This window comes from Equus quagga, unplaced genomic scaffold (genome assembly GCF_021613505.1).
Source record: "Equus quagga isolate Etosha38 unplaced genomic scaffold, UCLA_HA_Equagga_1.0 203_RagTag, whole genome shotgun sequence".
NCBI lineage: Eukaryota > Metazoa > Chordata > Mammalia > Perissodactyla > Equidae > Equus > Equus quagga.
Window position 1 is genome coordinate 11509624 of NW_025798627.1, and position 13730 is coordinate 11523353.

A 13730-nucleotide genomic window follows, 5' to 3' on the forward strand; every position below is an offset into this window, starting at 1 on the left:
AGCTAGCTCACTCTTTCTGCCACGTGAGGATACAAGGAGAAGTTAGCAGTCTGCAACCCAAAAGAGGGTCTTCACAAAAATTCAAAAATGCTGGCACGCTCACATCTGATTTCCAGCCTCTAGAACTGTGAGAAATAAGTTTCTGTGTTTATAAGCCACCTAGTCTATGGTACTTTATTATAGCACCCAGAATAGACTGAGATCTTTACTAAATTTTGAAGATATGTTTGTAATTGACAGACTTAGCATATAGGCTGGATAGCATGGGCCACAATTACTAGGGAGATGGAAACTTGGGGGCACCTCAACGAGATGGTCATTCATCATCCAGAGGTTTATAAAGAGACTCCATGACTTCTGTAGAAGAAATGCTACACAAAGTAAAACACTACAGACACAGAAACCAATGAATGGTTTCAAGTATAAACTGCAAATCAAAAATCAAGAGAACAAGGGGCTGGCCCCGTGGCCGAGTGGTTAAGTTCGCGCACTCCACTGCAGGCGGCCCAGTGTTTCGTTGGTTCGAATCCTGGGCGCGGACATGGCACCACTCATCAAGCCATGCTGAGGCGGCGTCCCACATGCCACAACTAGAAGGACCCACAACGAAGATATACAACTATGTACCAGGGGACTTTGGGGAGAAAAAGGAAAAGAATAAAGTCTTTAAAAAAATCAAAAGAACAAATATTCAAAACTAAAAGTGCTGATTTTTCTAGGGCTTTCTCTCACATGATATCCTCCAAGGTGCATACTAATGAAGATTTATTTACCTTTTTCTAATTTTTTTTTTACTTTTTTTATTGCAGTAACACTGGATTATAACATTATACAACTTTCAAGTGTATGTTGTAATATTTCAAATCCTGTGTAGATTACATCGTGTTCACCACCCAAAGACTAATCACAATCCATTACCATTCATGTGCCTAATCACCCCTTTTACCTTCCTCTCTCCCCGCTTCCCATCTGGTAACCAGCAATCCAATCTCTCTTGCTATCTGTTTGTCGTCATTTTAATCTTCTACTTCTGAGTAAGATCATATGGTATTTCACTTTCTCCCTCTGACTTATTTTGCTTAGCATAATACCCTCAAGGTCCATCCAGGTTGTCACAGATAGCCAGATTTCATCATTTCTTATGGCTGAGTAGTATTCCATTGTGTATATATGCCACATCTTCTTTATCCATTCATCCCTTCATGGGCACGTAGGTTGCTTCCAAGTCTTGGCTATTGTGAATAATGCTGCAATGAACATAGGGGTGCATGTATCTTTATGCCTTTGTGTTTTCAAGTTCTTTGGATAAATACCCAGAAGTGGTCTTTCACTTCCAGTTTGAGTGTGTTTAGGTCTGAGATGTGTGTCTTATATGCAGCATATATATGGGTCTTGTTTTTTTATCCAATTGGCCATCCTATGCCTTTTTGATTGGAGAATTTAGTCCATTGACATTTAAAGTAGCTATTGACAAATATGTGTTTGTTGCCATTTTGTTACTTTTTTTTCTGGGTGTTTTAGGAGTTCTTCTCTGTTCCTTTCTTCTTCTCTCGCTCTCTTCCCTTGTGGTTTGATGGCTTTCTTTAGTAATATGTTTGATTTCTTTCCTCTTACTTGTTTATTTATTATAGGTTTTGTGATGACTGTGAGGTTCCTATATAATATTCTACGTATATAGCAATCTATATTGAGTTGATAACCTCTTTAGCTTTATCTCTTTCTTCAAGCTCTACTTTTTTACTACCCTCCTTCCACATTTTATGTTTTTGAAATCATATCTAATATCTTATTTTGTGTGTATATCCATTATCCTCTTATTATTGAAATAGGTAATTTTAGTACTTTTGTCTTTTAACCTTCATATTATCTTCATAGGTGGTTGATCTGCTATCTTTACTGTATTTTTGCCTTTATGAGTGATTTTACTGCCTGTTTTGTTTTGTTTTGTTTTTTGATAATTTTCTTATTCCTATTTGTGGTCTTCTCTTTCCCACTTAAATAAGTCCCTTCAGCATTTCTTATATAACTGGTTTCTTGGTGATAAACTCCTTTAATTTTTGCTTGTCTTGGAAACTCTTTATCTCCCCTTCCATTCTGAATGATAACCTTGCTGGATAGAATATTCTTGGCTGTAGGTTTTTTCCTTTCATAATATTAAATAAGTCATGCCATTCTCTTCTCGCCTGTAGGGTTTCAGCTGAGAAATCTGCCAATAGCCTATGGGCTTTCCTTTGTATGTCACTTCTTGCCTTTCTCTTGCCACTTTTAGGATTCTGTCTTTAATTTTGGACCTTTTAATTGTAATGTGTCTTGATGTGGGCCTCTTTGGGTTTATCTTGTTTGGTGCTCTTTGTGCTTCCTGTACTTGGATGTCAGTCTGCTTCCTTAGGTTAGGAAAGTTTTCATCTATTACTTTTTCAAATAGATTCTCTGCCCCTTTGTCTCTCTCTCCTTCTGGGACACCTATAATACGAATGTTAGTGTGCTTGATATTGTCCCAGAGTTCCCTTAGACTGTTCTCATTCTAATTCTTTTTTTTTTTTTGTCTGTTCAGTTGGGTGATTTCCTCCAGCCTTTCATCCAGCTGGCTGATCCATTCCTCTGTATCATCTAGTCTGCTATTGAGTCTCTCTAGTGAATTTTTCATTTCCAGTATTGTATTCTTCATTTCTGATTGGTTCTTCTTTATATTTTCCAATTCTTTGTTGATGTTCTCACTGGGTTCATCCAGTCTTCTCCCAATACCAGTGAGTATCTTTATGAGTTTTTGTTTGAACTCTTTGTCAGGTAAATTGTTTATTTCTGTTTCATTTAGTTCTTTTTCTGGGGTTTTTTCTGTTCCCTTGCTTGGAATGTATTCCTTTGCCTCCTCATTATGCCTCTTTTTCTGTGCTTATATCTTTGTATTAGGTGAGTTAGCTATGTCTCCTGATCTTGGAGAAGTGACCTTACGTAAGAGATGCCTTTTGAGGCCTGGCAGTGTGCTTCCCTCTCATCACCAGTCCAAATGTTCCAGGAGTGACCTCTGTATGGGCTACTTTTGTCATTCTGCTGTGGCAACGTTGCTCTTACTGCAGGCACCCAGAGAATCTAGTCTTTCCCTCCCTGGCTGGCTGTTTGTAAATCAGGTTTGAGGAGCCCCAGTACCATTGGCTACAAGGTCTAATAGCACACTCCTGTTGCAGTTTCCTGTTAATTGAGTAGGCCCCAGTGTATCTGGTTGCTAGGCTCTGGGGGTTCCAGTTGCTGTAGGCCTCAGGCCTGGAAGGCTGATGTCAGCTATCTTAGGATTGAAGCTGGGTGGGGCTGGCCCTAGGCATGGGAGCACCCCATTGTTTCAGATTTTGGAAGGTGGGCTGATCCTCATTGTGGCTCTTTGTGAAGCACAGGTCTTCCATCACTGATAAGCCCTACCCCCCCCCCGACAAACAACAGGTCCACACACACTGTCAACACAACCCTGGCCCATGCACACTTCCTGACCCCCTGGAGCATACCCAGTTGCCCCATTGCAGAGGCCCTCAACTATCTACCAATGTCCCCCACAGTTCACCTGGCCCTCATACAGGTCCTGCCCCATAGAGGCAGACACACTCACCTGCCTGTAAAGGATCAAATAACTCAGTCTATGCAGGCCCACAAGTAGCCTGAGGGCTTTCTGTTGGTTGGGCCCAGTCCCTAGGGTGGGCTGCCTGCCCAGGCTGAACTGGATTAAATCTGCACTCTAGTGGGTATGGCAGACACAACAGCTAACAGACCAGGGTAATATCTTCAATGGCATCTGCCAGCATCTGTGTCAGCACACATGTACTAGGTCACAACAATGGCTGCCACCGATATCTCTGTCTCTGGAGAGGTCTCACCTCTCACTGAGATGCATCCAGAGACTACCATGTGAGTCTCTTTTCACCAAAAGACTGTGCAGCTTTCTTTTTGGTGATTTTAGGTTGCTCTCTGAGATGGGTGAATTTGTGCATTGGCTCTTTAAGAGCTGGGTTTTTTCAGCTTTTATCTGATAGCTTTTCTGGGGGTATCCCCTGTTGCAGTTAATAGCCAGTGAAGCCAAATATTAGGACACCTGTCTCAGTTGTGCTGAGTCTGAAGGATGCTTATAGCAGTAACATGTCCCTGCTCAGGTCCCCACTCCTCCAGGGAGGGCTGCATACCCTAGGGTGGCTCCTGGCTGGCTGGCTGTGAAACTCTGCTGCTCGCAAAGGTGGTTTTTTTTTTTCTCTCCAGAAGGAATTTCTGCCTTCTGCCTTAGTCAGGACTGTCCCTTGTTGCAGGGGGTTTTAAATCCAGTTTTCAGTTCCCTCTCCAGGGTAATTTTTCCAAGAATAGTTGTAACCTGGTTGTGTTTATGCGAGGAGGTGAATTCATAGTCTGCCTATGCTGCCATCTTGATGAAATCTCTCCTATTTACTCTTTTGAGCAACTTCATAGAGGCTAATATGTTATAAAAAATTAGCAAATGAAATAGGCATTATTACACTTATTCTAACCTCTTTAATTTTATTATTATTTTGTTACAGACCACATCTAGCCCTAAGAGAGTATATAAATACAATTCTCTTCTGTTCCAGAAGTAGAGGAGAAGTAAATGTTGATAAGAAATAATGACTGCCACAACTAAAACACTCAGGATAAATGCCACCAAGCCTTTCCATGCTACCCAGAGAGTGGTCCCCACGGTGTTGTATTGGGTTACTGCAATAATTCAAAGGGAAACTTTCACAACAGAAAACTTTCACCAGAGCCCTTGATGTCCTGAAAATGAAGGAGGAGGATGTCTTCAAATTCCCTGCAGCAAGAACCCACTTAGGTGGCACCAACCTTGATTTGCAAATGGAATAATTATCTACAAAAAGAAAAGTGATGACCTTACCTCAGAAATCTGAAGAGAACCTGGGAGAAGCATCTGCTGGCAGCTCACACCATTGTTGCTGTTGAAAACTCAGCTGACATCAGTATCATATCATGCAGGAATACTGGCCAGCAAGCCATGCTGAAGTTGGCTGCTGCCCCTGGAGCCAGTACTACTGGGGCCTCTTCATTCCTGGAACCTTCACTAACCAGATCCAAGCAGCCTTCCAGGAGCCATGACTTCCGGTGGCTACTGATTCCAGGGCTAACCACCAGCCTCTCACAGAGGCATCCTATGTTAACTATCATGGGTCTGTGTAAGACAGACTTTTCTCTTCTCTGTGTGGACACTGCCATCCCATGAAACAAGGAAGCTCACTCAGTGGGTCAGATGTGGTGGACACTGGCTGGGGAAGTCCTGTGCATACATGGCACCGTCTCCCAGAGGTCATGCCTGATCTCTACATCTACAGAGTTCCTGAAGATATTGACAAGGAAGAGCAGGCCACTGCTGAAAAGGCTGTGACCAAGGAGGAATTTCAGGATGAATGGACTGTTCCCACTCCCAAATTTACTGCTCTTCAACCTGAGGTTGCAGACTGGCCTGAAGGCATACAAGTGCCCTCCGTGCCTATTCAGCACTTCCATACCAAAGACTGGAGCACTCAGCCTGCCACTAAGGACCGGTCTACAGCCCCCACTGCTGTGGCTACTAAATAGGGAGAAACAACCACTGAGTGGTCTTAAGTTGCTCTTCCACAGACTCCTAACCAGAAAATGGAAATAAAGTTGACAGAAACTAAAGTCTCCTTAAAATATAAATATATGTAAAGATATTGAAATATATAATATATAAAATATACATAAATATATCAAATACATATATAAAGGCCACCAATATCTATTTCAATTATCAAGGAAATTCACATACATATGGACAGGCTTTCATTCATTTTTATTAAAGTCTATCCTCAGTTTAGTATGTGTCAAGTGGAGTTCCTAAAACAACAGCATCACAATTAACCCAGGATGATTGTTTAAAATAAATATCTCAGGGTCCTCTCTCAGACCAACTGAGTCAGAACTACAGAAATAGAGTGTGAAGTTCTACTTTCTTTCAAATCTCCCTAGGGAGTTTTTATATACTATACAGATGGAGAATTATTACCCTCATTCTCCTTTCTTCCTAAAACACATAAGGACAGCACCTTTTAAGTCATGCATATTATAATTTTCTCAGAATAAATAACAGGGATATTTTTTCCTGAAAAGCCTTAGCTATGTCTCATATGAAAACATCTTAAACCTCTGGATAAAGATTGTGGATTAAAAACATACATCAGCCCTTGGTCCCTCCATAAACTGACTAGCCTAAAACTCTCAGGTATAAAACTGAGTATTATTCAAAGATATAAATACCCAAAGATGGGGAAAATGAGAGAGGAGTTAATAAAAATAAAATTTTGGTAGCTGGAAAGGTCAATAAGTGATAAATAACTTAGAACCAAAAAATCTGAATGTTAATTTGGTAGTGAGGAAAAGCAAGAATAAACTTTACAAGCACTACAGAAAGCCCATTTAAAAAGAAAGTCTATTTAAAAAGCAATGGGGATAATTATGATAGCCTAAAATAATGGCAGCAACCTACATCTTTGTATCCCCCATATATCCTTCCAAAATAACACCAAACAAAAACATGAACAGATAAAACTATAAAATACTATTCCCTTCACATAAACAGAAGAAAAAGGAGTCCAACTTTAAAATAACTATAAAAAATTTTTTAAAAGGAAAAACACACCAAATTCTGGTGAGTGATATACATGGTCCTATTATAAGCCTCTGCGATGATAAAGGGTATTTTGGGGAAAACTACAGGGGCAGAGAGAAGTGTGGACTTGCAAGGAGCCTAAGATTTATCCAAAAATCACTGTCAGAATGAGAAAGTTCAGGTGAAGTGTAAAACTATTAAAAAGTTATTCTAGTAATGTGAAAGTGTTTATGACACAGAATACATTTAAATGTACCTATGATTTCAACTTGCAGTCTTTGAAAGGTATAGTTTCTGGAAAAGAAAAATGCAAAGAATGAAAGGGAAAAGTATACTTTGGCAATTCTATGGTAAAGGGGAAAATAGTACAAACAGAAAATTTAGGGATCTGGAAGACAAAGTAAAGGAACAAAAAATTGGAAGACACACAACCCCTGCCTCCATCACCCAAAAGTAAAATCAACTAAAGAAACCAGATTTTGCCCCACTGAGAGAAAAGGAGACCACTCAACTAGGAAACTTGTAAATCCCAAAACCACAAAATGAACAGGAGAATAAAAGAATCAGATAACAACTTTTAACAGATTTCAAATGATGAAAACCCCACCCCAAATAAACTTTGAAATAGAAGAAAACTGTAAGAAAACATCCAAACTGAGAATTAAATATACTCAAGCAAAAACTTTGAGAAGCAAACAGATAAGAAAAAACTTCAATAATTAATAACAAAAATGGATATAAAACAGAAAGAAAGGACAAGAATATTGATTGAACCTGGAAAAAAATGGAAAAGGACAAAAATGTTTTCAGCAATGCAGACTAAGTTACAAGACACCAAAGGGAAAGCAGGGAATAAGAAGCATTAAAGAAAAGCAATCTTAAAAGAAAATCAGAAGAAGAAAAATGAGATGAAAGCAGAATAAATGGTCAAAGAGAAAGTACTGGAAATAAAAGACAAAGAAGGAATTGCATAGGTATAATTGAAGTCCCTGAAAGAAAAATAACAAACCAACATAACTGCACTAATATTTAAAACTATCTTCCAGAAATTTTTCCACAAATAAGACCTGATTCTACCCCACCAGCCACATGAAAAAATTAACCCAGATCAACTAACCACAAGATATAGTCTAGTAAAACTATTAGACTTAAATGATAAAGAAAAATTCCTCAAGTTCAAGCCAAAGATCAAATAAACTACAAGAGGGCAAAAGAATTAGACTAGCAGACGACTTCTCAAACATAACCATAGCAAGGCAACAATGGAGTAGCATATTTTTTTTAAATACTCAACGAAAGAAAGTGGATTTTATATCATCTAAGCTTCTCATCAAATATCAACAAAAACTTAGGAAGTCTATATCCATGAGCCATTCTTAAAGAATTTTTTAGATGATGAGCTTCTTCTAAAACTAATAACTTGGAAAAACTTTAGCAAAAAGATATATAAGCAGCATTTTAGGATTTATAAATATAGAGTTAAAGCTAAAATAAAGGCATGGGCATGGGTGGAAGATGACTACATGCTATATGTTGTGTAAAGAATAAAAATAATGCAATAAAAATGGGAGGACAAGGGAAACAAAATAAGCTCACTGATTGATGTATAGGCAATAGGTGGGAGTAAAAGGATATTAAAAACTCACACAATAAATGATAAGAAAAAAGGAACTAAAGGCATTTTAAAAGTTACAGTACAAAGGTGAACACTGGAATAAAAATAAAAACCTTTCTAAATGTTAAGAAAACTAAAAATAATAAAGGTAAAGAGCAAGGAACATACATATTTAAGGGAAAAATATACAAAATAATATGTATAATTATAAAATATTAGGACAGAGTTAAGAACAAACACATTAGTCATATGAAAACAAATGGGCTTAATTCACCTATTAAAAGAAAATTTTTAATTTCGCTCACAAAGGTAGACTCAACTATAAGCTGTATATAAGAGACAGACACACCAAAAAGAGATTAAAAATAAATAGACAAAGTTATGCCCAGCAAATAAAGACAGTAGAGAAAAAGGGGTAGTGATCCTGATATCAGACAAAGTAGAATTCAAGCCTAAGTATGACAAAGTTACTTGTTAACACTGAAAACCATAATTAACAATGAACATAATAGCTATAAATATCCTTACACTAAATAGCACAGAAAACACCTTTTTCAAGCAAAAAGCTAAAGAAAATGCAAGGACATGGATGGAAACATACTAATAAATGGAGAGATATTAACATATCACTCTCAGTACAAGACAGATCAAGAGGGCAAAAAAATAGGTTAGGATAGTGAAGACCTAAACAACATAATCACTAAGGAACATCTCATCAAAATTTATCAATTTTATACCCCCAAAAGAAGAGAATATCCCCCAGGCTCAAGTTCTCATGGAACATTTACAAAAATTGACTATAAATTAGCTCAGACAGATAACATCACTAAGTTTTATAAAGATAAAGAATACTCTGATCTTAATGCAATAAGACCAGAAGTTACTAACAAAACCAAATAATAAAAAGACCCTTCCAAATGGAATGTTTTAAACACACCTATTAAATAACTCTTGTGAAAGGAAAAATACAAAGTAAAATTACACAACTTCTAAAAAATACAGTCATGTATCGCTTAACGACAGGGATATGTTCTGAAAATGCATCATTAGGTGATTTCGTCATTGTGTAGACATCGTAAAGGTACTTACACAAACCTAGATAGTATAGCCTACTAGACCTAAGCTATATGGTACTAATCTTATGGGACCCCTGTCACATATGTGGTCCATCACTGACTGAAATGTTATTACACAGCACATGACTGATGATAATGAAAACACTATTTATACAGACACCTTTAAGCAGTGATCTGAATTATACAATTATACACATATCAATAAAAATAAAAGAATTTAAATAAAAATATTAAATTCCCATTTCCAAAAATAGAGAAAGAATAAAGTAAACCAAAGAAAACAGAAGGAAGGAAGTCATAAAGATAAACACAGAAATTAATGATAGAGACTAGAATAAGAGTAGACCTAATTAATCAAAATCCTATTTTTTTCATTAACAATATACAACCATGAGCTAACTTGATCACGGAAAAAAAAGAAAGTCCAAATATAAAAATACAAAATAAGAGAAAATAAACATTGTAATGGAAAAAATCATGAGACAGATTTCAGACCTCTATGCAAACATATTTGAAAACCTAATTTAAATGTCTAATTTCCTAGAGAAATACACAATACCAAAAATTACTGCACTGGAGATAGAAAGCTTAAACAACAATTAATGTAAAAGAAACAGGAAAAAAGTGAGTGTAACACTGATAGGTAAGCCTAACAAACATAGTACAAAAAGAAAACTTTAGACCAATATCACTTATTCATATCAATGCAAAAGTACTAAATAAAATATTAGCAAACAGAATTGACCATTATATTGAGAAAATAATACCACATGACCAAGTGGGATATTCTCAAGGAATGACAGATTGTCCCAATATTAGGAAATCCATTAATATAATATCATGTAAATAGAACTAAGGAGAAAAAATTGCATGATCATTTTCATAAATGCTGAAGAAAACTTTGAAATGTTCCATAATCCATTCTTAAATAAAAGAAAAACTCAAGAAAATAGGAATTGATTGATGCTTTTTTTTTTAACGTGATAAGATATAACTTAGTCCTAAGGTTGACATCTTACTTAATGAGGAAACACTAAAGGCACATCTTCTAAGATCAGGAACAAGGCAAGGATGCTATCTCCAACACTGAATTCAAGACACTAAATACATTTAAACAGGAGAAATCAATTAGAGGAATAATTGGTAAAGAAGATATCATACTATTCCTGGAAAACCCAGAGAATCAATGATAAAACTAGCTCCAACAATAAAAGAACTCAATAAAGAAGTAGGATAAAATATTAATATATGAAATCAATAATATTCATATATGCAAATAACCAGTTAAATGGCATAGAAGTAGAAAAAATTTATAATGGCAAAAAGATTAAATATTTAAAAATAAATATAACAAGAAATGTACAAAACTGTATTAGAAAAATTTATACAGCTACCAAAAGAGAAAAAATAAACTTGAACAAATAGAAAGCTATCCATCATTCTTAGGTAAGATGATTCAACATCATAAAGATGTCACTTATCTCTAAGTTAATTCATAAATTTAAGAATAGTCAGAAAACACTAAAAGGGAAAATGTATAAGGGTGTCTACCTCTACAAGATATTAAAACGCTATGACATCTCTATAATTAAAAGAATGAGGTACTAACATGAGTAGACAAACAGATCAGTGGAATAGAATAGAAAGACCATAAATAGACTCAAGTATATTATTGGGAGACATTTCTCCATGGGTCTCTTTCACATTCTGTATGTCTTACGTCAGCTTCTGTTTCAGATTATCTTTCAAGGATGTTTATATAGCAAATAACCTTGGAAGACAGAAACAGTGTCTCCCTCCAGGACAGAAAGCAGATTTGTTTCCTGACCAGTAAAATAAAGATAGTGTCTTAAAGATAAATGGATGCATTGGAACATAATGACAGAAATTTATACTTGCAGTGTTTGGAGATGAGTTAATGAAAGATATACAGAAAATCAAAACAAATAAGACAATTACTATTTCAAAGAAAACAAGTTGTATAACATCTAAAAATTATAATTTATAAATAATAAGTACTGGCTTAAACAAATCAGTGTCTGTTTAATTTAAGCAATATGTGTGTATTTATGAGAAGTCTAGTATACAGGCATAACATAAAATTAATACACAAAAAAGCAAACATCTTGTTCTAAGAAATTTCTCTAAGTTGACCACAAGGGATGAACTTGTTAGTAAAACTGGGATCTGCAGATTTTTTTTAAGTGACCTTAATTTGTACACACAATAGTAATATTATATGTTAGCATGATCTCTTGAAAATATTTTTACAATGTATATTAAGAGCCTAAAGTGTTTTTATTTTATGCATAATTCTATTTTTATAAATATACTAAGAGGACATCATCTTAGCAATAACCATTTTGTTACTGACAATAGCAAAAAAAAAATCAGAAAAAAAGTCTCAAGATAAAGGAATAAGGGAATGCCTAATTTAATTATAGCCCTCTTGATGAAAGTCTCTGGAACAGGTTAAAAATATGACTAAAAAATGACAAATTATGTGGAGTATGCTCGTGATATTATTTTAGAAGTATTTATGACATTCTTTAACTTGAGAATAAAAAATATATATAAACAGAAAAGCCTCTACCTCAAAGTACCACATTTTCAATGTAACCTCTCTCTGTAATATAACCTTTGTCCTACTAATTAAAAATATAAAGCATATTATTAATAATCAAATTAAATACTTTACTATAAATAAACTTTATTTCTCCTGTACTTCATTGCTTAGCATAATCTCCCTTGAGCTTTATTCTGTCACTACTTAAGCAATCTTACAAGTTTAAATCTTTTTATTATAAATTCTTTTTACACTTATATACTAGGATGATGTTTTTAAAATAGCATAGACATTGGTGATGTCAGCATCACAGAGGAAAACTAAGGAAGAGCTCTTCTCTTAGTCTCTCCCTGCTAAGATACAACAAAAAGGACATTCATTAACCAACAGAGGACATTCACACAACACAATAGACCTCTGAGAGATCCATGCAGCCAATCATCTGAAGGCAGGGGTGCTGGAGCCCCTGGGAGGCAGTGGAAGGAGGTAAACAGATCTCCTCCCCCTACCCAGAGGCAGCAATCTAAGGCACAGGACCTCACACAGTGACCAGAACATGACTCTGAGAGGAGAAGGGGGAAAAGGCAGCCCACTGCAGGAATGCTCTTGCTCTTGCAGTTGCCTCCCAGCCCACAGGAATGCTCCATACTGAGGCAGCTAAGCAATCGTGGGGGCATCCCCAACAAGCTAAGCAGCCCAGGTGTACACTGAGTGCAGAGCGGGAGCAATCAAGCACGTGAAAGAAAGTACCCCACCCCTCACCTGGTGCAGCAGCTTGGCCGGTAGACCAGAGCAAGGGATCCCCACCAGAGTACCTGCACCTATTTGTATAAAGCATTGGCGGCCAGCAGGCAAATGCAGACAGGCCTTGTCAGCACAGCTTCCAACAGATGGGCACAACTGCTAGGGGTCATGGTGGGCTCAGAAAACAAAGCTCCTGCCCCACCCCCCATGGTGACAGGTGGAATCTGAGACAAGATACTACAACTATGCGAGGGCAAAAGTCTACCCATCAAATAGCATGAAGAGGTATATTAACATTCCAGACCAGAAGGAAAATGACAAGTACCCAGGAATCAATTCTGAACTCAATGAAATTTACAATCTAAATAACAAATAATTCAAAATAGTTATCATAAAGAAACTCAACGAGTTACAAGAAAACTCAGAAAGACAGGTCAATTAACTCAGGAATAAAATTAATGAAGAAGGATTCTTCACAAAAGAAACTCAAACTATTAAAAAAATCAATCAGAAATGTTGGCGATGAGGACACAATGAATGAGATAATGAATGAGATAAGGACACAATGAATGAGATAAAGGAAAATCTGGAATCTTTAAAAAACAGAGCTGATATTACAGAGGACAGAATTAGTAGTTTAGAGGACAGAAATATAGAAATGCTGCAGATGGAGGAGGAGAGAGAACTAAGACTAAAAGGAAATGAAGACATTCTCTGAGAAGTATCAGACTCAATTAGGAAATACAACATAAGGATTATAAGTACTCCAGAGGGAGAAGAGAAGGAGAAAGGAGCAGAGAGCTTGTTCAAAGACATGATAGCTGAGAACTTCCCAAACCTGCAGAAGGAGCTAGAATTACATGTAAATGAAGCTAATAGAACTCCTAATTACATCAATGTAAAAAGATCTTCTCCAAGGCATATATTAGTAAAACTGGCAAAAGTCAATAACGAATAAAAAATATTAAGGGCAGCAAGGCAGAAGAAAATGACCTACAAAGGAACCCGTATGAGGCTTTCAGCAGTTTTCTCAGCAGAAACATTACAGGCTAGGAGAGAATGGAATGACATATTCAAAATTCTGAAAGACAAAAA

At 36.4% G+C, this 13730-nt stretch overlaps 1 pseudogene; it reads left to right on the plus strand.

Moving 5' to 3' along the window:
* Nucleotides 1-4856: 4856 nt before the first annotated feature.
* LOC124233451 (40S ribosomal protein SA-like) lies at nucleotides 4857-5610 on the plus strand (annotated as a pseudogene).
* The last annotated feature ends 8120 nt before the right edge of the window (nucleotides 5611-13730 follow it).